Source organism: Nicotiana tomentosiformis, chromosome 1 (genome assembly GCF_000390325.3).
Source record: "Nicotiana tomentosiformis chromosome 1, ASM39032v3, whole genome shotgun sequence".
NCBI classification, from domain to species: domain Eukaryota; kingdom Viridiplantae; phylum Streptophyta; class Magnoliopsida; order Solanales; family Solanaceae; genus Nicotiana; species Nicotiana tomentosiformis.
In genome coordinates, this window is record NC_090812.1 from 42,891,594 (window position 1) to 42,915,847 (window position 24,254).

The 24,254-nt window shown below is 40.1% G+C and overlaps 1 pseudogene; it reads left to right on the top strand.

The window, feature by feature from the left end:
- Nucleotides 1-1,904: 1,904 nt before the first annotated feature.
- On the top strand, nucleotides 1,905-5,033 carry LOC138906345 (cytosolic invertase 1-like; annotated as a pseudogene).
- Nucleotides 5,034-24,254: the final 19,221 nt, after the last annotated feature.

The following is a 24,254-nucleotide window of genomic DNA, read 5'->3' on the forward strand; positions in this document are numbered from 1 at the left end:
GGGCATAGGGCTATGTGAACGCGGCTTTCACTAAGAGAAAGATGTGCCAACAATGAAACTATTAGACCTTTGTTGATGCACATGAATTATCTTTCCAGCCGGTGAAGCTAAGAAAAGAACCCCTTAGAAAGCAGAGCTAGACCCACACAAATGCTTAATCGAAAGCTTTGTCCTCCTTCCCCTCCTACCAAATCGATAAGAAGAAGCTTGCTCTTCCGACCCAAAAGGCTTTTTCCGTGATATTACTTTTCCTATTCGACGATTCACTCTTCGTGGACTTGCTTGACTCGTCCGAAAAAGAGGGAAAGTGCTAAGACCGCTAATGCAGCTAGGGGAGTTTAAGGACTCATTTCCAAGGCTAGAAGCCTAGACTAGACTAGAAAGGAGATTTCTTTGGTTTTCAGTCAGCTTTACTAGATGAAGTTTCCTAGGAATCCAATGCACTAACTCCTGTAAGCTCCATTCATGCCCACCTACCAATTGATGAAGACGCTACCGATCCCTGAATCGAGGGACTACATGCTTCCAATCCCTTACAGCTGCCTTCCAAGCCCTTCCACTGCCCGAACTACCAATCACCCCACTATCTGCTAGTCTAGTTCAACTCGAACTTCTGTCATGTCAAGCTTCCTAACTTGCTTTGTACCAGCCGGTATTTTGTGTACTTCAGGGCGTTGAATAGCCCTGCTCAATGTCCTACACCCTTCTCTTGAGCGCTTAATTGAGCATTTTTCTTTCCTATCCCGTCCTTACGCAATGCTATCCATAAGGTGGACCTAGCCATCTCTTCTCTCTCTTTGTCCACACGAAGATTCCATTCCTTTCCTTTACTAGACTATTAATGTGGTCATGTATGTAATAGAATTCAATGTGAAGACCTCCTAGTTAGACCCAGACTGTGCTGGTAGTGATTGTGGCCTCAGCTCCCACAAATGCAGACTCCCAAAGCCTTAGACTGAGACAGTACCACAAAGCGGGGGTTAACATAAATGACTCTATGGAAGTCCTCTCCCACTTGAAAGCTAAATAAGGAGAAGAAGTTCCCTAAATCAATGCATTCCATTCTTAGCAGAGGTTCCTTCCATATAATCCCTCGAAGTACTTCGCTCACCTTCCAAGAGTGAAAGGATCATTCAAAGCAGACTAAAGGCATAGGGCAAAGGAGCTTAGAAGGGCAACGTATGGGAGTAGTAAGGTATGAAATCACTTAGAAAGAAGCATGTTGGATGACAGAACAATGACTTCATGCTTAAATTCTAAATTTGAGATTTCTGACCTTGAGAAATGACGTAAGTGATAGATGGAATCGTTCAGTAGGCTTGTTTCCATTTTCGATTGAGAAAGCGGCGGGCCTAGTGAGCTCTCTAATAGTGCACCGAAACGGGGCCGGAGAGATGGTAAACCTTAGATCAGCTATGATCGAATTGAACTGTCTTTGATTGAGCGAATCCTGCCTGATTTTGATTTTCGTCCCCGCGGGAGACATCGTAAATAGTTAAAGGTTTGATTCCCCTATTGAATTAAGAATCGATTGAATGGGACTTGCCTTTCCCTTATTCATATCCGATTTTTCTCTCTCTTTTTGATACATGGTTGGCAGGGTCAGGGCCTTTCTCACTGGGTGAACTAATACGTATTATTCTATGTCAATGTGACCTTAACGACCTTTATTTTAAGCAATTATTTGCTCCAAGATTCACGAGAAGACCTTCAATCTCTCTCTCTCTCCATAATTGATATGGAAGTTGGAAAAAATTAAACACTCAAAGCTGACCTCAAAATGTTCCATACACGCATAAGTATGAAGATTGAAGGCCTTCTTTACTATATTTCATATGGTTGATTAGTACAAAAGAAAAGGGCACTGGTTCACGCATTACGGGTAGATTCCTCTTACCTAAGAAATGGAAGAGGGCACTTCACCGAATGATAGGTAAAGTATGGGACGTTCAGTAAACAATCCTTTAGCTCAAGACCTCAGAGATACCCAAGGCAGCTCCCCGTGTCCTTTATACCCAATAGGACAAGAGTATACAGGTCCGCCAGGGGCGAATAAGAGCTCGTCGAACTGTCATTCTTCACTTCCGGGGTCAATCAATCGGTAGTCCTCCAATTTATTCTCGAAAGCTCGTTTATAAGAAATAGCTTATGCCACTCGTATTGCCCCGAGTTGACAAAAGAGGCTTGGATTAGAGATTCTTGTATAAACATTCAAGTTGACAATCGGCTTTCTAGACAGCCAGTGGACTCTGAAACCAATACCAATGATTTCACTGTATCTAAGAATAACGTAGCACAGAAAATTGTACTCACTAAGGATGGCGAATGGGCAATACGTAGAAGTTGCTCCGCTTCCTATGGATTGTTTTATAGCGGTGTGATTACAGTTCTTGCTCTGAATAGAAGAGAGACAGCTTTCCTTTTGGATGTCGCAAACGCACAAATGAAACACCTTAGTCAGCGGAAGAAGTCACTCTCAATCTGATCTAGCAAGAAATACTTTACAAGGAAAGTAAAGCGAGAGGCTCGATCCTTTCTTAGGGTTCCAAGTAATTAAACCAGTGCCAAGAAAAGTATCCGGTTATAGAGAGAGGCAGCAGAGGGGAGTTGGCACAATATGTAATCCCTAGGGTATTGGTGTCGGAGAAGGGGATCACTCAATGCTGCTACAGGCACTTATTAGTTCGGATTGGGTAGCGTGAAGGAGATAATAGAAGGACCCGCCGAAAGTAGTTCCCTCTTTCCAGGTCTTCCGGAGTCAAAATTTCCTCATTCAATAGCATTTTTAGTTAGTACCATTCAACTAACCCTATTTTTGACGAGTGAAGCGGCTAGGCTGCATGCTTAGCCTAGTATTCCCGGATTGGACAAAGTTAGAATAGTCATTTAGGGAATAAATCTTTTTTAATTATTCTATTAGCATAACATTAAGTGGTAAACATTTTATACTTTAGGTTTTACCATACTATACATGCAAACATAACAAATAAAACCAAACAAAGATAGTTAGCATAGATAGGAGTCTATCTCCAGTAGGCACCAGAGTAGATCTACACTGAAAAAATGAACACCAAACATGAAAGCAAATGTCTCAAGACACTTATTGAAACCTTCTAAAACTAAAAAGAGTCGACGGACTGTTTTAGTTTTCTCAGGCACCAAGGAAGATTGCCTATACCATCAGCTCCTGCTACTCTTGGCGTAGTCCCTGGAGTCTTTCTTCTAGTTCCCGAATTCTTTGACGGCTTGCTTTCATTCGGGGTTCAATAGCAGCCGGGTTCGGGGAGCGAAGATTCCTCAAGAAACCATTTAACATTATTCGAGTCTTTCGAGGAAATTTTTATACATTTTGTATTTCAACGTTAATTTTAGCAAGTCGCTGGGGAATGTCGAGAATTTGAGTAGGGAGGGCTATGGCTTCTCTATATACACTGGTAGGAAATTTTAGTGTTTGGTTTTTTTTTTGTAGAGCACGAAGGCTTATCAAGCCTCTTTTTATAGAGTGTATAGCAATTCTGCCAATGCAGTATGAATTGCATGGCTGGCACAATATGAGTACTATAAACACGCTGCTTGTATGAAAAAACAAACTTTGCAGAACCCTTTCACCTAATCGATCGTGGTTAAGTCAGCAATGGATTCGGCGGATCATACACCTTACGCTAGGATTTGGGAAGGACATTTATGAGACTGAGGTGAGTTTTAAGAGAAAGGAAGGGGTGGATTTTTTTGCTCTAACTGGCTGTGAGCATGGGAATTGCGTTGCCGAGCAGAGGGCGGAGAGGAATTTGGTGTTGCTGGTTTGATGATTGTGAGAGGGGTTGAAAATTTATTGGTTTTTTTAGCTGGTATATTGGTATGAATGAACATATTATATATTATAGAATGTAAAAGAGCCATACGGCATGAGCAGTTAAGTACAATACTATCATGCCTTTGTTTTGTTATGTGAAGAAAGTAAAAAACTTGTGAAGCACGCACCTCAATTACCCTGCCTGTGTGAATTGAACGAGCTTAAAAGTACAACTAGCTTAAGCTGGTTTTCCACCTATTTTTCAGTGTTCGATCATTTGTAGCAAAGTCTAAAGGACATATCCGTTGCCGGTTTGGGGTTCTGAAGGAAGATACTACTGAGGTTATACACCAAGTACACACGTGATTCTGCTCTGGCAGAAGTGCACGCGCAATTCAGCTCTGGAAAAACTCCCTGAGTTCCAGAGAGAGATGAAGTTTATAGTCAACCTCTGCCTCTCAGATAGCTTTCTTTTCCAATACTTCTATATGGAGATGGATGCAATATTAATATGATTGATAGTTTAAGTTTACCATTTGTAATTTTTCAAAGTCTCAAATTTAGGGCTTGGTTCCGGCCTTGTTTCATAGTGAATTTATGGATTTGAATACTTCTAACACTGAATTCTCTTTCGTAAATTCAACTTGACTTGTACCTAGAAAATAGAAAATGGGTAACCAATTGAAATCCAGTTTTTTCCAAGTTTTTCTATTTTTTGCTTAGATGTGCTCGGCGGATGCTAAAGCCAGAGCATGATGGCAAGAATTGATCGAGCGAAGAATCACAGTTCTCAGCTATCACATTCAGAAAGACTACTGGCCTAATTTCACTCAATTAAATAAACTATACCCTTACAAAACTTATTAGTACTCCTACACAGTTGTTCAATTTTAATGTCATTCTCAACTCTATCCCTGACTGGGTCTTTGATTTCAGGCCCTTTCGAGGAGGGTATCTTTTTGGTTAATATCAGCCCGGCTCGCATGGACTTCCGGTCTTTCTTAGTTGACAACTTTATTGCAATTTTCAGTTCTCTAGTTACTCCTGCACAAGCAACAGCAGTTATGGATCTGATTGAGGAGCGCTGGGAAGAATGGATCGGGGAGATGCCCTTGAAGATCACTTACCCAGCTCTGGAAGGACATGAGTGGAGAATTGTCACCGGATTTGATCCAAAAAACACAGGGCGGAGTTACCTTATTGGTGAGTCTTGGCCGGGTTAGTGTTTAAGGAAGAAAACCTTATTGTAGGTTCTTTTTTATTTAAATAGTTCCAAATTAAAAAATAAAAGGAAAAAGATGCTTGTACGCACATTAGATTTGCCATCTCAATTGATCCTATTGTGTCTAGATCAGGGTTCCCACTTGTTAGATTTGTATTGGCTCCCATCTTACTTAACGAGGCCCTTAGCTGAATATCGATCAAAATTGTTTGAAATTTTTAAAATTTTCCAATATAGAATTATTAGTTATGTTAAATATCCTGAAATGCCGAAACTTCTTATTCCGGCCCTTAAAAAAACTACGACTAGTCAGGAATTGCGTAAGAGAAGAGACGTCGTAAGTAACAATAGTGCAAAAGAAGGTACCGGAGATCCGTAAAGGTAACCGGATGCCTGGGGCTTAGGACAAGGAGCATCCGGAGTCTCTTAAGAAAGGCCAAATACTAATTAATATCATGTTTACACCGATCGAATTTAAAAAAGTCCTTCGCCCCTTATCTTCTCGTCTATCTTCTTAATCTTCTGATCGGATCGCCTGGCTTCTTTCAAGCCCTACTTGAATTGCTTTCTTCAAAAAAGCTTTCTTTATTAAGAGTCCTTTAAGAAGCTAAGCTCCTTCAGATAGTAAGATTCGCTTAACTTCATACCTCTAAGCGCTCGTGACTATCCGATGATAGTCACTTCGCTTTCCTTTTAGACTGAAAAAGGAAAACAGAAAGATTGAGCATAAAAAAAATATAGAGAATGAGCTATTACGTGCAAACAATGGAAATTCAATAATAAGAGTCTGATCTTCTCGCTTAAGAATATGCGATTCCTCCGGAGTGAAGTTGTTGGGGGGAAGAGAAGATGAGGAAGCTAGTTTAATTGGGGAAGCCACTTTCTTTAATGTATACTAGCTGGTCTACAAAAGCATGACGCATGACGCTTCTCCTTTTTTTAGTCCACTCTCCCTTAGAAAACGGAGCTGCTTGAAAGCAGATTTCGAAATTACATAGGTGAATGTAGAGATCACCGGTGTCCTACTCGAGACGAAGTACTTGTCGTCCCCAAACCAAAAGGGATGAGGGAAAAAGGCTCGAGAAAGCGTCCTTGGAAGGGGGAATATCTGAAAAAGTGTTAGCGGGGAGCCCATCCCTCTCGTTCTTACAGAAGACATAAGGGGGAATACACGACGGACGGAAAGCGGGGAAACATCCTTTTTCTGTCTTCTCTCCACAGAGGAAGGAAAGCACCGCCAAGCCAACAAGAAAGCAGAAACTGCATGAGGTAAGACTAAGGGCCTTGTGCGCCCTGCAAGAGATTACCGGGGGTCTCGGTACCATGGGGCGCAGGAACAAGAAACTATAGTAAATAAAAGAAATACAATAGGAGTCCTCTCAATAGCCGAGGTCCCATTTTCCTATATGCGCTTACGGAAGGGGAAAAGCTTGATTCTCATAGATTACACAATACATATGTGCAAACAAGAAAATCAAACTATCTTCTTATTTATACTACATATTTATCCTTTCCCCTATAGATCCACCTTTCTTCAAAATAATGATATAGCAACTAAAAGAAAGCTAAATCGAATCGAAATAGGATAAAGAACGCACGAAGGATCAGAGAGAAAGAGGATTCTAAAAGCGAAAAGCCTAGAAGACTAGATTGTCAGAATCGGAGGTAGCAGTAAGATCTCTGTCTCTAGAGAAGGCATGAGGATTTTCTAAAAGTTTCCTCCCATTACTTATGGATAAAGCTCTTAAGCTTGAGCTTTTACAAGCTGAACTGCCTTCTGTAAGGAGCTTGAATCGTTCGTTTACTCTAAGTCTTATTACCGACGCGATGGATTGCTATTTGAAAACACTTTCAATACAAAAAGAGCTCCTTCCGGCTATACTCTAGTTGGACAGTCTTAGTTCAGTTTGAGAAGTCAAGGAGGCACGAAGAGCTAACAAAGAGTCTTTATATTTGACTGTCCGAAATCAAGTGGGAGATTGAATTGAAAAGGCCCCTTACTATAGATAGGGTGTTAGCGCTGTTTTTTGAAATAAGGACGTTTAGGTTTGACTAATAAGATAGAAAGGGGCAAGCCAAAACCCACTCTGCTGAGTTCGGCTTTCGGGGCTACCTACTTTAGGGCTTATGTAATATATAAAGAAGAACCCTCTTAGGCCTTTTTGTTTAAGGGCTGCTCGCCTTTTGAATAGAAGGAAGTGGGAGAGCAGAGGTTATTTCGGTAAACCGATGCATGAGCTGAGGCTCCCATGTCCCGCCGACCCTCCGAAAAAGTAAGGGCTCATAGGGAGTCAGAAGCAAGCAGAGTAAAAGGCGGGTAAAACTCACATAAGCAGAGGGGGAGACACATTCATGAAAAGCGAGAAGCCCTGCCGTGGGGGACTGACCAACTATGAATAGATCTTACTTATGCTTACGGGTAAGAACATATATTAGTCCGTATCGTGGGTCTATTTGTTACAAAAGGCGAACATCCCCTTTCCAAAACATTAACATAGGTCCTCAGTGCAGACATCGAAAAGGGGGCGAAAAGAGTCTATTTACCTTTACAATATTTCGGAATGTATCATGGATCTATCTATTCATTAAAAAAAAGAGTTTTGCATATCGGGTGAACAAATAGGCATGGGGAAGAGTGAGGAGGGGGGGGTTACGAGCCCTCTCTCGTTGTTGTTCCCGGACCACCCATCTCTTCCTTCTCCTTCGCCTGGCCCGGTGAGATCAGATTTCTAGAACGAAGTGAAGTGATAGGAAGAGAAGACTGCTGGCGGGAAATCCCTATTCATGAAAGCCCCTTGTAAAGGGGAAAACGAAAGTGTGCTCCTGCGCACCAGCTGAAGAAAGGAGCTTTGGAAGCTTACCTTATTATTATATTAAAAGGGGAAAGGGTGGAAAACCTATCTGACTAATAAGAAGAAAGGGGCAAGCCAAAACCTACTCCTAACAAGTTGCTGGATCGAAGTAGTACATTATACATCTGCCCGCCAGCAGCGGAGGGGGTTCGATTCCCGTTATACGCGATGTGGCGAAAAAGACTGATTCAACGAGATATGCCTTGCCTGCATTAAGATTTAAAACTTGTCGTCTACTTTCAGGAAATGTTTGGAACAGAGAACTTACAATAATACAACGCCGTATTCTCCGAAGATTGAGGAACAAGAAGAGATCTATTAAGAGAAAGATTTATTCTAGAGAAAATCTTAACAGTTACATCCAATCACAAACTACACGAAAGTTGTCCCTTTTTTATGGAGATTTACCCATCACAGAGATGCACAGAGGAAGAGAACGAACTTCATATATCCCTTTTCTACTCAATCCAGAAACAAGATCGGACGTTATCCCGGTTCGTCTCCATTTTTGTGAAACTATTCCTCAAGCAAGGCAGCCGATAAGTCATCGAAGGGTTTGTGTGAATAATGGAATGGTTAACATTACTCATTTTAAACTCTCCCACGGTGATATAATATCTTTTCAAGAAAATGATGCGAGAACCCGCGGTGAAGAAATAAAGAGATCCTTCTATATCGAAATCTCAGTTGAAAAAATAATAGGAAAATTCCTGGATCACCCGTGGAGAAGAACCAAAACAGAATGGTTCCGCCTACTCAAAACTAAGAGGGGATGCCGCCTACTACTAAAATCCCGGTTTTTGCAACAGTTGCGTTCTTCTATGCAAGAAGAAGACTTAGAAAGAACAAAGAAGTTTGGATCCGAAAAAGTATGCTTAGGCAGTTCTTTCGCTGAGCACAACAGAATGAAGAGGAATTTGTATCATTTCAAATCCCTATTCTTATCGAAGAGAAGGAACGAGAAAAACCGAAATATTCCTACTCGAACAAGAAGTCCTATAGTTTACAACTCTTCTTTATATAGTAATTCGACCTATTGCTCCGCATCCCCCCATCAGTTTACTAAAAAGATCAAAATAAAAAGGATCGAACTACCTACTCATTATTCGGAGGTGAATCATAGAACACCAAAAGCTGTGGTATCTTATGGACCTAACATAGGTCACATACCTCACGACATAAGATTGAAAGATCCAAACCTTCTTCTTCGGAGCGGAAAGGGACGTGGCCAAAACATATAAAGATCGGCGTAGTCGCTCATAGGGACATATCTATCCGGATAGAGGATAGTCTAGGCCGATTCATAGATAGATCTCTCTCCATATAGATAGGTATCTCCATGGATAGAGATAAAGAAAGGATCCATCTAGATCTTGATATACTATTTCCATATTTTTTCTTGATTATGATTGATTGCCTTTTTTTTTACGACAAGTTTTAAATCTTAATGCAGGCAAGGAAACATCATTTTTAATTATTACATGATGGGTCAGAGCGTAGACGAGCGAGAAGAGCCAAGGGAAGAGGGAAGCCCATCATAGAGCAGTCTACTAGAAGTAGAAGACTGCTGGCTTGAGAGAAGGCGGCCTCTCTCGGGAAAGATGGCCTAATTTCTCTTCTTTCTTTTTGATTTCAGCTTTCTTTTTTGTTTTCAGGGGTTCAGAAGGCTCAAAGGTGAGGGAGAAGGAAGCCGAACCTCTAATCGACCTGGACACATAATTAATTCTCGGTGTCGGGAGAGATTTGAGAATCCGTAAGTAACTCAGTGAGTGCTTTCTAAAAAGGGATTCGAAGAAGAAAATGAAATAGGAACAACCGCGCTGGTCGTAATAGATTAACTTTCATTCTATTTCTTGGTCCAGTATGAAAGTTCTATTTTAGGGAAGGACGACGTACTATGATACTTTCTGTTTTGTCGAGCCCGGCTTTGGTCTCTGGTTTGATGGCTGTACGTGCTAAAAATCCAGTACATTCCGTTTTGTTTCTCATCCCAGTCTTTTGCAACACTTCAGGTTTAATTCTTTTGTTAGGTCTCGACTTCTTCGCTATGATCTTCCCAGTAGTTTATATAGGAGCTATAGTCGTTTCATTCCTATTCGTTGTTATGATGTTCCATATTCAAATAGCGGAGATTCACGAAGAAGTATTGCGCTATTTACCAGTGAGTGGTATTATTGGACTGATCTTTTGGTGGGAGATGTTCTTTATTTAAAATAATGAAAGAATTCCATTACTACCAACCCAAAGAAATACGACCTCTCTGAGATATACTATATATGTAGGAAAGGTACGAAGTAGAACTAATTTGGAAACATTGGGCAATTTACTTTATACCTACTATTTCGTCTGCTTTTTGGTTTCTAGTCTTATTTTATTAGTAGCCATGATTGAGGCTATAGTACTGACTATGCATAGGACTACTAAGGTGAAAAGACAAGATGTATTTCGATGAAATGCTCTGGATTCTATGAGGACTATAATTAGGAGGATGACATACCCACTCACGACAATAAGGAGAAGGAGTGGTTCGAATCCACATCATGAGACCAGGACAGTGTGGAGAAGCATCGATAAGTGATATTAACATTGATGATACATCTTAGAGGAATTCCTCTCTTGCTGCCGGACTGATTCCTTTCCTTTTGTTGTGGACAAATGGGTATCCCTAGAATCAGTTGCTCTCCTTCCTATTGGAGGAAGACAATGTGAAAGAATTCATATATTAGTAAGGCAAGGTGATTGTTCGTTGACAACATTGGGGCATAGCGGATTGACTATTGGGATCTCTTTAGCTTTAGTATGACTATTACTATAGGCGTTGGAGTCAGCTTGTCTGAGTATGTAAACTATATGGTGGATACGATAACAAATAAGCCTTCTACATCAGCCATATCTTCTTCCATGAGGGACTTCAATGAAGCAAGAATTTTTTATTTCTCGTTCATCGTATTGACCGACCCAGACCCCGTACCTGTCCCCGATGAAAGTCAAGATGAAACCTACTTTCATTTAAAACAAACTCACTCTAAGGAAAGGAGAGCTTTGAGAAAGTTTAAAAAGCAATTGAGTGAGCTCTCGCCTAAGAGAAGAGTTTAATAAAGCAGAGAGGGATTTTCCGACAACAAAAAATCTTTTCTCCCCAACCGAGGTGATAGACCACCTTATGGCCGATGTGATTACTAGCCAAAGGGCAAAAAGACAAGGTTGAATGCGACTCTACCAAGACCAATCTCCTCTAGAGCAAGGAAAAGCAACTCTGTCTGATATCGGTAATGATTAACATATTCTTTTTTTTAGAGAGGGGAACCCTTACTTAAGAACAGAGCGTGGCCGAGAAAAAAAGCAAGGCAAGGGATAAAGGAGAAGTACCCGGCCCGGCAAAGAAGGGTCTCCCATTAACAGGTTTTTCCTTAGTAAGCTAGCCTTGGTTGCTAAGCAAGCCAGGTTCTCTTTCACTCCTGGAATGAGCCTTTTGGCGACTCTATTTTAACACAAAGAAAGAAGAGATGAAAGGATCTTTAAGTAGCCTTGACTAAGGTTTGAAAAGATTCTCGGGGGTACAACGGCTTGCGTGGAAGGCTAGGGTGGATTTTAGAAAGCGCGAAGACAGAAGACGTTGTAGGGAACCAATTTCTATCTCATTCCCCCTCTAGTGGTCATTCATTCTTTTGATGACTCGTAAAGGTTAGCAGTTCAAACCTCAGAGGGAGTTGAAGAGAGGCATTTCAGTTCGTTCAAAGGCACTAGGGACGAGCCATTACAGACGGTCTGATACTTCTGGTGTTCGTTCATATCGAATTGTCCAAAAGCTCATCAACCTGTCCGAGGGATGATGAGGACAATGCCATAATTGAGGAAACTGCCCTCTTACTCTTTTTTAGATAATAATGCAAAAGACCCTGACCCTGCCAACCAAGCCCACTCAGATAGACTAAGTAGACTAAACAAAGTGCACAAGAAAGACTAAGGAAACAAAACCTTTTCTCGATAACGCTGGGCCAAGTAGCGATACTTCACCCAGATTTGATCATCATGTCAACTTGCTTTATTCAACAAAGTGATCAAGCTTCTTAGCCACCGAGGACCAGCCTCATGAACGCATTCGCTAAAGGAACTACTGGACGGCTTTCTCAATCTTCAATCTAACTTCAGAAATTGAATAAGGCCACTTGACGGGAATAGATTTGATTCTCTTTCTAACATTTTTGGATTGACAAGAAGCTTTCTTAATTTGTGATTCTGCCCTCACTCCGCCTGTAGCCTATGTGTTGATCTATACCCTATTGATCTACCGCTATTTTACTTTGCACGTTCTGGATAGGCGCGCATCCTCATAGAGCGAGGGGTAGAAAAGATCAATGAAAGACTAGAGCGCGAGCTAGCTGATCTACCGACAAGTCCTTTATTTCGTATCTGCGAAGGTAGACTTGGACTCATTGAAGAAAGCACTTGAGGTGAAGACCAATGAGCAATTGCGACAACTACGAACCCTTTAACTAGGTTTTTTACAAATACTAACTAATAGGCTTTTAGAAGCTTTTCCACATAAAGAGGGGAGGAAGTTCTTGCTACCAACTTGCCAGATGAACGGACATCTAAGCTCATCAGCGTATTTACTATTTGGAGATAGATGGCGCCATGCAGGGTAAAAAAAAAAGGATTTTTTTCGATTAGCCGAGGAAAGAAGTAGCAAAGGAATATCGCTATCATGGGAAAAAAAGAAAACCGTAGGATAGGAAGCTCAATTTGATCGAAGGGATGGCTAAAAGGTCAAATCCTGCTAAAAACAAAAAGAAGAGATCAAGGAGATGGAGATCAAGAGAGCGACCGGCGGATCTAAAACTGCTATAGTAAAGTAGAATGAAAGTACCTCCCAAAGGTTCTACCTTTTCTTGTACGTTCAGGAATAAACAGAAACTTTCTAAATGTATAGAAGACTCTCGATTGATTGGTTGTAATGTTCACGAGGTTGTATATAATCCAATGTTTAGTGATATGACTTTCGCACTGACTGATTTGCTTGAATTAGTTAAAGGTGCAGATTCTTCTTCTTTTGATTTGAGACAGATTCATTTTTCTACTGAAAGTGATTTTGATAGGGAATAGGAAAAAGCCTTGTATTATTCAAGAGTACCAAGAAGGAGAAGAATAAGCATTACCTCTGTTGAAGTAAGAAGCCCCTCCCTTTGCTAATTTATTCTTCATGGTCTTCGGGTCTCATCTGAACGGCTCGCTGCCTATTTAGTTAGATGTTTTGTTTTGATTCCAGAACAGAACTAGAGATCCTGGCCCCTCCCATGAAAGCTCTTGGTGTTGCGACTATCACTGGTAAGTTGCGTCGGATCAACATCGGGATTAAAATAAACTACAAAAGCAACTAAGTCAATGCCTATTTGCTGTGGATCTACTAGCCCAGATGCTTGAATCTATTCCGCCGCAAACTACCGAATATACTACTGCAGGATCTTCCGCTGCTTTTGTTGTTATTGCTCTCACCTGTCACTATGCCACCTCAGCATCTAGGACCCCCTAACCTTTTCTATCTATCTTGAGAAGTAGGGCGAGTGAGTCCGTTCCTTTCCCGTGAAGGTTTTGGGATATGTGACCAGGTGCTTCCTCCAGATCTAATGTCTCTATCCACTAAATTCTCTTTTCTTCATTGGATCGATACTACCTTACCTACTCCTACTCCTACCGGATCCAAGAGGACCGATGCCCGATGTTACACCCCATATTTTCATACATGAAATGTTACATCTCCCATTTTCATACGTTAAAGTTTCATTGTAAGTTAATCGACGTAAGTTTGGGAATGAGATTATTTTGAGATTATAAGCATTCTGCTATTTCAAAATAAGTGATAAGTAAATTCGTGAAGGTGAAATGGTAAGCGAATCGAGGAAAATGAGTTTAGTCGAGGTTTGACAATTTGGGGTAAAATACGGTCCAAGCAATAATACCCCATATTTATGGACTTGTGCCATACAAGGTACCACATGACCATGATAGTAAGGTGTATAAGGTATGCTAAAAGTAAGTAGTATTTTAAGTAATTTGAGATGATTCTTAATTATGTGGTTAATTATTGGATTAGTGGGGAATTTCCAAGTTAATTAGGAAATTGGTAATTTATTTAAGACATTTTGGATTGTCTTTTGGATAATGTCTTGAAACCAACGTGCAAGCCAATAAAAACCCCCAAAGAATGACTCTTCAATTTGGTGCTATGTGGCATATTTAAGATAATTGGTGGCACACAAACCTCAAAGTAAGGGTATATTATACATAAGTTAAGAGGAAAAATTCATAAGCTTGCTAAAGCTCACGGGTGAAGCTCAAAATTTCAAGAATCTCTTTATTCACTATAAGACTTCTAATTCACAAAGGAACATGAATTAGAATTAAGCAATGTAACGGATTTTGGGAAAAACTTTCATACGAATTTACACTACGTAATAGCAACGAGATTCACAATTCTAAGGGAGCCCGGTATAATCTTTCTCAAGAATATCATACGGATTTCTCCCCCTACTTTGATCCATTGTTACGTGTTGTCGCAATCAACGTGTGTTAGATGGATTGTCAAGAGAATCGACTTAGGTATGTTAAGGCTATCCCTTCTTTCCTTTTGGCATGATCCATACAATACAAACGAAACGAGCAAATGCACAACTTTCATAAATGACTCTATTTATAGAAGTACTAGAAGTTCCTATGCTCTTGATTCCCCGTGTGTCCTATTATTCTATCATCTATTCATGGGTCTCAGAAAATACCTTAGTTGATAAAGTTTGTTTAATGACATTAATCAGATGCATAATGGTCTTATGACATTCCTAGAGATTTCATTGACGCACTTCTCATGCATTGCATTCATTTACATTGATCCATGACCAGATGGCGTTATATATACGTGTATATATATATATATATATATATATATATATATATATGTATGTATATATATATATGTATATGGGATATGGGAAAAGGTTACGACGTTATATACGCACCACCACCTGATCAGCTGGTATACGGTGATGATTTGCCTACAGTGGCCGAGATGATATGATGGGATGCCCTCGGAGGCTTGATGATGTTATGAACACATATACCTATGCATGGTATGATATTTATACGCATATGCATTGTAAATATAAATGATTCATAGATCTATTCAGACATACATGTTGAGTTTGTTTACTCCATGTTTCTCTCATGTCTATTATTTACTGATTTTTATTCCTTACATACTCGGTACATTATTTGTACTAACATCCCTTTTGCCTGGGGATGCTGCGTTTCATGCCCGCAAGCCCTGATAGACAGGTCGAGAGTCCTCTAAGTAGGCCATCAGCTCAGTAGGAGGTGTTGATGTTCTGTTTTCTCTGGAGTTGCTTGTTTGGTTAGTATGATTTATACGTTTATTATTTGGTATGGCGGGGATCTGTACCAAATAATAAATGTAACAATCTTTTACATACTAGCAGGAGGCTTGAAGACAGATGTCATATATGTAAAAGATTGTATGACCTTGTCGGCCTATGTTCAGTGTACGAGTGGTTATTTTGGTCGTATAGGCCCTATCTCACATGTATAAGTTTTTATGTCAGATTGGGTCGTCTTATATTGAGTAGTCCCTTATGTTTATTCTGGTTAGCTCATGAAGGCCCATTTGTCCCATTTGCCAAAGACAGTACAATAAGAATGATATGTAACGTTGGTACTCAATTAAGTAAAGCACCGGGTGCCCGTCGCGGCCCATCAGTTCAGGTCGTGACAAAAGTGGTATCAGAGCAGTTCTATCCTAGGGAGTCTACAAGCCATGTCTAGTAGAGTCTTGTTTATGGGTGTGTTGTGCACCTCACTTATAAGAAGGAGGTTACATGGCATTTAGGACTGTCACTCTTTCTTCTTACTCTAGATCGTGTGGTAAAGCTCAGTTGTAAGAACTCAATTTCCTAAACACTATATTATTCGTAATACAACGATACCTATATCCAGAAAGACGGTTGGTAAGAGATATAGCTATAGAAGAGTTGAGTCAGAGGAACTCAATTTTGCATCATGCTTATGATAAGTAAATGTGAAGGTTTCATCAGAACATGTGTGTAAGCTTCTTGATAAGGAGCCTTAAGGTAAGCATATCTACCCATATGGTGAAAATAAATGAGAAATTCAGGATGTAAATATAAGTTTCAACAAGTAAAAGAAGCAAGGTCAAAAAGGGTACGAGTTACCCAGCTAATGAAGATTATTTGTAATTACAATTCAGGCAGAGGAATATAAGCCTTTTGAGTTACCTTGAACTATAACAGAGGTATATACAATTGGTCACACCCATCTCAGTTATGCTCCATGGGAGCCTCAGATATAGTTTAAGAGAAGGACAGGATATCAGGATCCAGCTAGGGGTGTTAAAGTAACCCAAAAATATTGTATGGATTGTTTGCGTTAGTTGACGTTTCCGAAGGTTATTGCAAATGTACTAATAGATCTCCTTGTGAGACACCAAGATGGTGCACTCTAGAATAGTATATCTTGATATGAATACTAGAATGTTCAAGAAACAAAAAATCAAAGATAGGCACTGGAAGCTTGGAAGGGATAAATAGTACCTTAGTGTTGCTCCTGTCCCTATTAAAGAAAGAACGTTAGGCAACCCGAAGAGCTAGTAGGTGGAGCAAGGGGAGCTAGAAGCAAAAGAATGTCTTGTTCGAATTTTTCGAAAAAAGTGAAAGACATAAATGTTAGCGGAAAATAAGAAGAGAGTTAATGAAGCATTATGAGTAAGATGTGATACATGGATGACAATGGTAGGTCAAAAAATTGACAGTATTACAGAGTCTATAGTCAAGTGAAGGAAAGGACGAGAGGTGACAAGCCTTGAGACAACAAAAGAGTATAGGCCATAAAGTCATATCCTCTTTTCGAGAAATAAGTTCGTGACTCCGACGTGATTACCAAAAGGAAAAAAAAAATTAGACCCTAGAGTAATAAGAAATCAGCATGGACTGATGAACAAGATAAACTAAACACGAACTAGGAACTGAGTAATAGTCGACATCATGAGAATTTCAGAGATTGCATCCCGACGATAATAGAATGGACGACAGAAGAATACCCTTTAAAGGTCATTCAGGAAGATGCTTCCCTAAAGCAAGCAAGATGAGTAAAGTTAAGCTTAAGGGACTGTATGTGCCAGTTACACTAAGTGTCACCCTCACGAGTAAGGAATTTTGTTATCTTTGGTACAGAAAGATTATCGCGAGGCGAGTAAGGATCATCAATGATGTTAAAAGATATCAAAGATGAGAAGGTAAAACATCTATACGTAGATCATCATAACACTAAATCTTAGTGCTCCCCTAAAAGGGGGGAATATGGTGAGATGTGACATAAAGTCATAATTAAATGGTTCTAGTAACTATGGAATGATAAAGGAAGAATTCGATAAAAATGAGAAATGGATAAGATTGCACTTATTCAAATCCTACAGATATGCAATGATTCCAGAACATTATGCAAGTGCGACGTCAAGGAGAGGAAGTAAGGGTTCCTACCCGAGATGTTATTGATAAATGGGGAATCCAGTCTCACAGATATAACATTGTGATCCTTGAGATATATTCAGATAGGAGTTGGGGTTGTTAAAGGTAAATAAAAGAATATGCCACTAGGAAGACAGTCAAAATATTAGTTCAGAAGCAACCCTACAAGCACAAAGGCATGGAAATAAGTAACTACGGATAATTATAGGCGGGGAAGAACATTAAAAAAAAATCCGTCAAGTATACGATGTGATAAGCTTGCAACTTTACAAGAGCCAGAAGGTCTTCCTAAATACTACAACAAAAGACTAGCTGAGGAAATAAGGAAGAAGGCTTCAACCTTAGCATAGTGACCTAAAGAGGAAATGGTCTTGTAACAACAGTCTCAAAACAACATTGTATGCACTCCATAAGAAAGTGCCACCTAGCGTGGCTAATGAGTGGGAAATGAAACCAAAAGTAATATTCGAGACCATATGAATTGCACAAAATTTTGACATGCATGGGAATAAGATAAGCTAAGTATGCACGCAACAAGGGGGCAGAAAGACTAGGAAAAGTAATTGCTTACGTTTAAAGAAAGCATAGATGGAACAAAAGGAATTATTTGATCAATGATCCAGAGTTAGTGGAAAAGATGGGGATTGGGGCTATTGATCCGGAAAGACAAGATGGAATTGCTATTGAGTCTTCGAGGCGCTGAAAGCAAAGCCCTAAGATTGATCTGATTCCTCCCATTGAGTCGGTCTTAGAGCCGGTAGATCAGATTGAATGAGGGATGGAAGGATGTTCCGGTATTCGAATTATCCGCAGCGCTACACGACGGTGGAAGAAGAGTGGCTGGAGCTCCTCTCCTTACAGTCAAGTGGCTTTCACTCCTTCAAATCAATTATATTGGGAGGCCTAACAAGTGACAATGGTTCACAGTCCGACTGCTAATTCAAGTTTCCTTTCAAATAGATGGGATTCCACATCTACGTATTTCGGGATGAAGACATGTCGGCCTTATGACTGCTAATTTAGGCCTAAGGTATAGTAGTAACTGTATTATACTCACTAGCAATGACTTTTGAGGAATTATTGATTCAAAACTTTCTATCGCTACACCCCTTTTTAACTATATCAAATAGTGCACTAGCCGTAAGAGAAAGAGGTGTCGAATACAGCCACTTATCCGCTGAGCTGGCCGAAAGAAGCAAGCAAAGAGTCTTACACTAAAGGAAAAGCCTATTCCTATTCTAGAAATCCTGCAAACTATTAATCGAAGTACTTAGCACTCACTGCGGAAATTGGCAGAAATTAATTGGCGCTTCATCTATCCCAATGAATTTTTAGCTTTTCCTTACCCCTCTTCTTTAGCGCTGGCTTACTCACAGGAAGCTGGCCTAGCAGATGTCTCTTAGTTAGACTGGTACTAGTTAGGTTATCATATAAGGGGAATCCCATTCTAGGAGTTCTCCAAAGCCCTGCCCCATATAAAAGAGAAAAACTATATTAACGCTCTAGCCCAAGAATAGATCTTATGAAAAGAAAAGAACGATCGTCAGCGGAGATTTTAGTACGAAGTTTTTTAGACATAATCCCCGGCATCACAGAATTCTAGGGATTTTCTCTATTTAAAGCAGGAGATAGCCGGGTATTCCCACAGAGATGTCTTGCTCTAGCTTGCCCAAAGCGTTAAACATAGAGAATTAAGGTTGTCTTAGATACACACTAGTGGAATTTTATTTTCTTCTGCTTTTTAAAATAGTAAGATGGGAATTGAGTAAAATATCCTTGTCCGTAGTTCCAACGGATTCTCTTTTGTCTTGCAAATCCCTTATTCTGTACTTCCCTATCCTTTCAAAGAACGCTATGCACCTTGACTTTTGGCTTTTCATTCTTTCTGTTGCAGCGGTTTAGCTATATTCGTCTCCTTTTCTTAGTCCCCACCAGGAATGAAAGCTCTAGAGTTCAAGGCTTTCTTGATTGGTACTGCTGGCTTGTCCATCTACTGGGTGGGACTACACCGACATATTCGGTGCTACGCCCCTATTATCCCGTCCTCGAGGCTAAACTAAGGCACATCCTTTCTTTGCTTAGGGTTTGGTTTGGGTTCAGCTTCGGCCGGTCAAAATAAAATACCAGGCCAGGGCTTTCTTTCCTGCAGTTTTCGATATTGCAATGGCAAGCAAACAAAACGTTTCCCTCTTTCGGGTATAGGCTTTCCCGATTGATTGGAAAGATTTTAGACTGCTAGAGAAAAAATGCTGTCTAACCTTGATATCCTTGGTACTGTCCCTGGTGAGAAAGATCCAGATTTCCCAGTGAGTGCTTTTCTGGTGCGGTGTAACTAATAACTCAAGGCTATCAAAGGAAGGAGTTGCAGGACAAGAGTTCTATCTCGGATCCATAGAATGACCAGTTTTTATCTCGAAAACCGCTCTTAGGGCAGGTTCCACGTGGTATTGGATATTGAAGGTTCCTTCCGAGCATTTTGGATATGGAATCTGTATTACCAGAAAGGTTCTCCCTGTCTCGAGAAACCACTCTTCTTATAGGATTCATAGAGTGGAGTTTCCTTTTAAGGTTGGATTCCATAGATCTAATCGGCAGAAAGAAGCACTAGCTAATACTTTAATGGATATGGGTCCTACAAGGCAATCAGATAGCAGACTCCCTTCTACTATCTTCAATGTCTTGACTTTAGGAATGATTGACTGTAAGAGAAGGATAGAGACTTTCCTAAGAATGTCTTATGTATTCTTAAAAGTATTTACTGGTTTTTTACCTTATTTCTTAGGAAAAACACATCTTCGTCCAGACAAGATCCTTAGATGATCCTTTTTGTACCATATGTCCTGTCTTGAAGAACGTCTTCCCCGGTCCGAGACAGGTCAACAATCATGGAAGGCCTAGGATGGTCGCTATAATTTTTTTTTCGGCACAGTAACAAGGTACAGCGATGAATCTAACATGGAAGACGGTTACTGTGCCTTAACCGATGCGATATAGGATTTAAAGAGGGTTTTCATGAAGGATTGTGGGATAGCCTTCCACTCGGACTTGAGATCCTTCCCCTGGCTGGCAGGCTGTCTTAAATAAAAGGAATGCAATAAAGACAAGGCAGCTTAAGCTTCTCTGAAAGAGGAAAAGCTTTTTTTCATTCATCCATACCTTCAGCTTGCCATCGTTCTAGGGCAAATTCTAAAGCTTTTGGATCCTGTGTGGATAATTCCAGTGCCAAATTGATGTCCTGTCGGGAATAGAAGGAGCGAATCTCTTTCTCTTTACTTACGCAATTTTGGAAGAGTCTAGTTGATAGGATTTAGTCACATGAAGAATTCAAGTGAAATTGTTTTTGAGTTCAAAGAAGACCTCTCCAACTACTTTGGAGAACCCACTCTTCTTCCTTGCGTTCGATTAGGGGCCCCTGCCCTCCATTCTCTCAAGTACCTCTCCGCTTCCTCTGCTTGCTTTCATGTAGTTTACTACTTAGGTAAAAAAGTTTATTCCGGCTAGACTTTCTTCTTCTCTTAACTAGGATATAGTTAAGAGAAGAAGAAAGTCATGCTTACTCTCACCTTCTTTCTTGTGTTGTAAAAGGGGCGAAAGGGTATTAGAGAAACAAGCATCACAACTAGTGACATTCCCCGCTACAACAGTTCCACTTCAAGGTGAATGGATTCCCGCAGCACTATACATTTTCCTAAGGTGCCTAGCCTTTAGTTCATTTGTAAGAGAGAAAGCCTAGAAAATCAGTCCACTAGCAGTTTCATTGGCCCTTTTGAACCCTAGCTTCTTTTTCGATCCAAAAGTCGTCAATCGCATGTGCGATGTGTCTAGAGTTTACCTTCGGATCAGAACTCAAAAACAGAAAGAGAAAAAAAAAGTGTCTTCGTGGCAACTATGTTATACCATTCGTGCCCCTCACCAGAGAGCCACTGAACTCGCTTTCAAGAAGAGTTTTTCATGCTGCCAATTCATAGACTTAAAAAAGGGGATTTGCCACATCATTGAGTGATCTTTAAAAAGGAAGTCAGCCTTCACTATCTTTCAATCTTCAAAGGACATTTGAATTAGGCTTTATCCGATGTAAGAGCTTCGTCTTTCGTCCTCTAGTCTGCTTTTAAAAGAAAAAGGAATGTCCCAACCACGATGTTGCACATAGAAATCCTCCCTCCATACATGACCTCTCTATATATAGATAGATGAGCCTTACATGACTTGGACAGGTTCGAGATGACTCCCTGCCTTAGGAGCTATTTCAAATGAGACAAGAATGAAAGCAAGGCCGAGAGGGGAAGAGAATGGAATATTAGGGGAGGATCCTAAGACTTCAAGAAAGTCAGGCGAATGGTGCCTATATCTGAAAGCACATAAGATCGCATTCCAAGAATTTGAATGCAAACTAAATTGAAAGCTAATGGAAGGTTGGAGGACCTAGCCCAATAAACTAAAGGATAGGCGTATGGAGGAGTAGAGTTATTTAAAGCTGCACGGGACCTATTGCCTCCACATCTCCTTAAGGTATAGTCGAGCTTATTCATGAGGATGATTCGTAGTTCTTATATGAAAAGAGATTACTTATGCAATTACCCTTTAAGACTCAATTACATCGAGTAATGTAATCGAACAATGAAATTACACCGTACCTTTTCTAGGGGTAAAGACGATGCTCTCATTTGGGGATGTGCTGGGGGAAATAATTATTCTATATTACTGGGGTAAATAGCCCTTTTCCCAACCCGAACTTGGTTTATTTGATGCTTGGCTGAAGCTTAATTGCAAGCACAATATCTGTCTCTTAGTCTTCTTTGGACAACCTTTAATTGGAAAAAGAAAACATATATTATATAAACCTTAGAGAGAATCTCTATTCTACACGGAAAAAAGCGTATTCAACACAGACAAGCTCAGGGAAAATATCCTATACTTGGGATAAGTGAGCACAAGAGTTTGTAATGAATGCTTTTATTAGTACTAGAAATAAGCTTTATTCCTCAAGGCCAATTCACCATTTCTCACTTACTTACTACTTACTCAAACAATACCGGCTTGAACAAGGAAATCGGTCCCTTACCTTCTCTATTTCATTCCCGTAATCGAACCCGGTAATAAGATTTGAACATGGATTCATTCCCATCGACTGGATCTTTCACAGAGACCAAGAACAAGGACTGAGAGAAATAGGGAATTTCTGATAAAAAGTATATATACTATTCGTTAAACGCGTACAAAGAACTCGTTGAAACCTCGCTACTGGATTGAAGAAGAGGAAAGAAAGTTGAGCTGTACCTCCTTCCTTCCCTGTGGTTGACTGCTTTTTCTTCCTTTTTCCATACTTTAAGAGGAAGAGATCGCTGGGTTCAACTTTCACTGCCGATGGCGATTCCTTCTTGAAAAATAGTATATTCAGTTGAATCTTCATATTTTAATAATAAGATCGAATCAATTCCTATTCGAAAAGAGGATTTCATCATATCTAGCTTTCCTAACCTTACAACTAGCACTAAGATTTTACTTTATCAAGCTGGAAATATTGAACTCATTTTTGTGACTACCTTTGATCGTAGGCTCGCAGCTACTAGGTACGTACCCTTGAACCTAGCCCTCTTTTGAGGCACAGGCATTGAAAGACGGCTTTCGGAATAAGCTTTTTGGAACTAGCTTGAGGAATAGAAGGGATTTACTATAACTATATAAGTAATGTTGTTAAGTAATAGATTGCGCTAAAGGAACTAAGAGATGCCACGATCTTTAGTATTCCTACTATCCCAAAGAGCAGGGAAGGCTAGAAGGAAGGGAATGAGCTTGAAGGCTTTCACGGAAGAAGAAGGTTTGGCAAGTGAAGGGGAATTCCATTATAAGAGAAAGAGTGCCTCGAGAATAGGCTTTGAGCGAGAATCCGATTCAATTAAACTATTGTCCTATATTCAATCCCTGACACTATTCTATTTACTCTCTCAAATCAGCGGTTTAGACCGGTTTCGATACAATAAAGGGGATTGTCAATGGAGGCTAAATTTTAGCTTCTGAAATTCGATTAATAGAATCTCCCGCCCCGTTATTATTTTACACCGTTCCTTATATGAGCCTCTTCAAATCGGGATTATTGATATTGATTGATCCCCCCCATAGGACGTGGTTAGCTAGAATTCATTATTGGGGATAGACAAATTGGTTAAAATAGCAGTAGCCACTGAGAGGATTCTCAATCAACAAGGTCAAAATGTAATATGTGTTTATGTAGCTATTGGGAAAAAATTATCTTCTGTGGCCCAGGTAGTAACTACTTTACTGAAAAGGGGGAGTGATGGAATAGACTAGTGTGGTAGCCGAAAGGGCGGACTCCCCTACTACATTACAATTCCTTGCACCTTAAACAGGAGCAGCTCTGTCTGAATATTTTATGTATCGTGAATGACACACTTTAATTATTTATGATGATCCCTCCAAACAAGCATAAGCTTATCGCCAAATCTCTCTTCTATTACGAAGATCGCCTGGTCGTGAAGCTTATCTACGAGATCTTTTTTATTTGCATTCACGCCTTTTGGAAAGACCGCCCTTCCTTATTATAGGAAGGAAGTTGTCATTTTTCTGTAAAAGCAAGGGAGTAGGGAAGTCAAATTTTCTCTAAGGATAAATAGCTAAATATCCCTGCTCTAAGTTCTTGAACATGTTGTATTTTACCAACAAAAACCACTAGTAGGTCAGCGGGTCTCTCGTCTATGCAACGGACAGCACCTATACCCAATTCCTAAACTCTAGCTCCTGCTCATGAAAGTGAAGATTTTGATGTCCACACGGCTGAAGGATCCAATCATGAATTAACCCACTATGAGTCAACTACA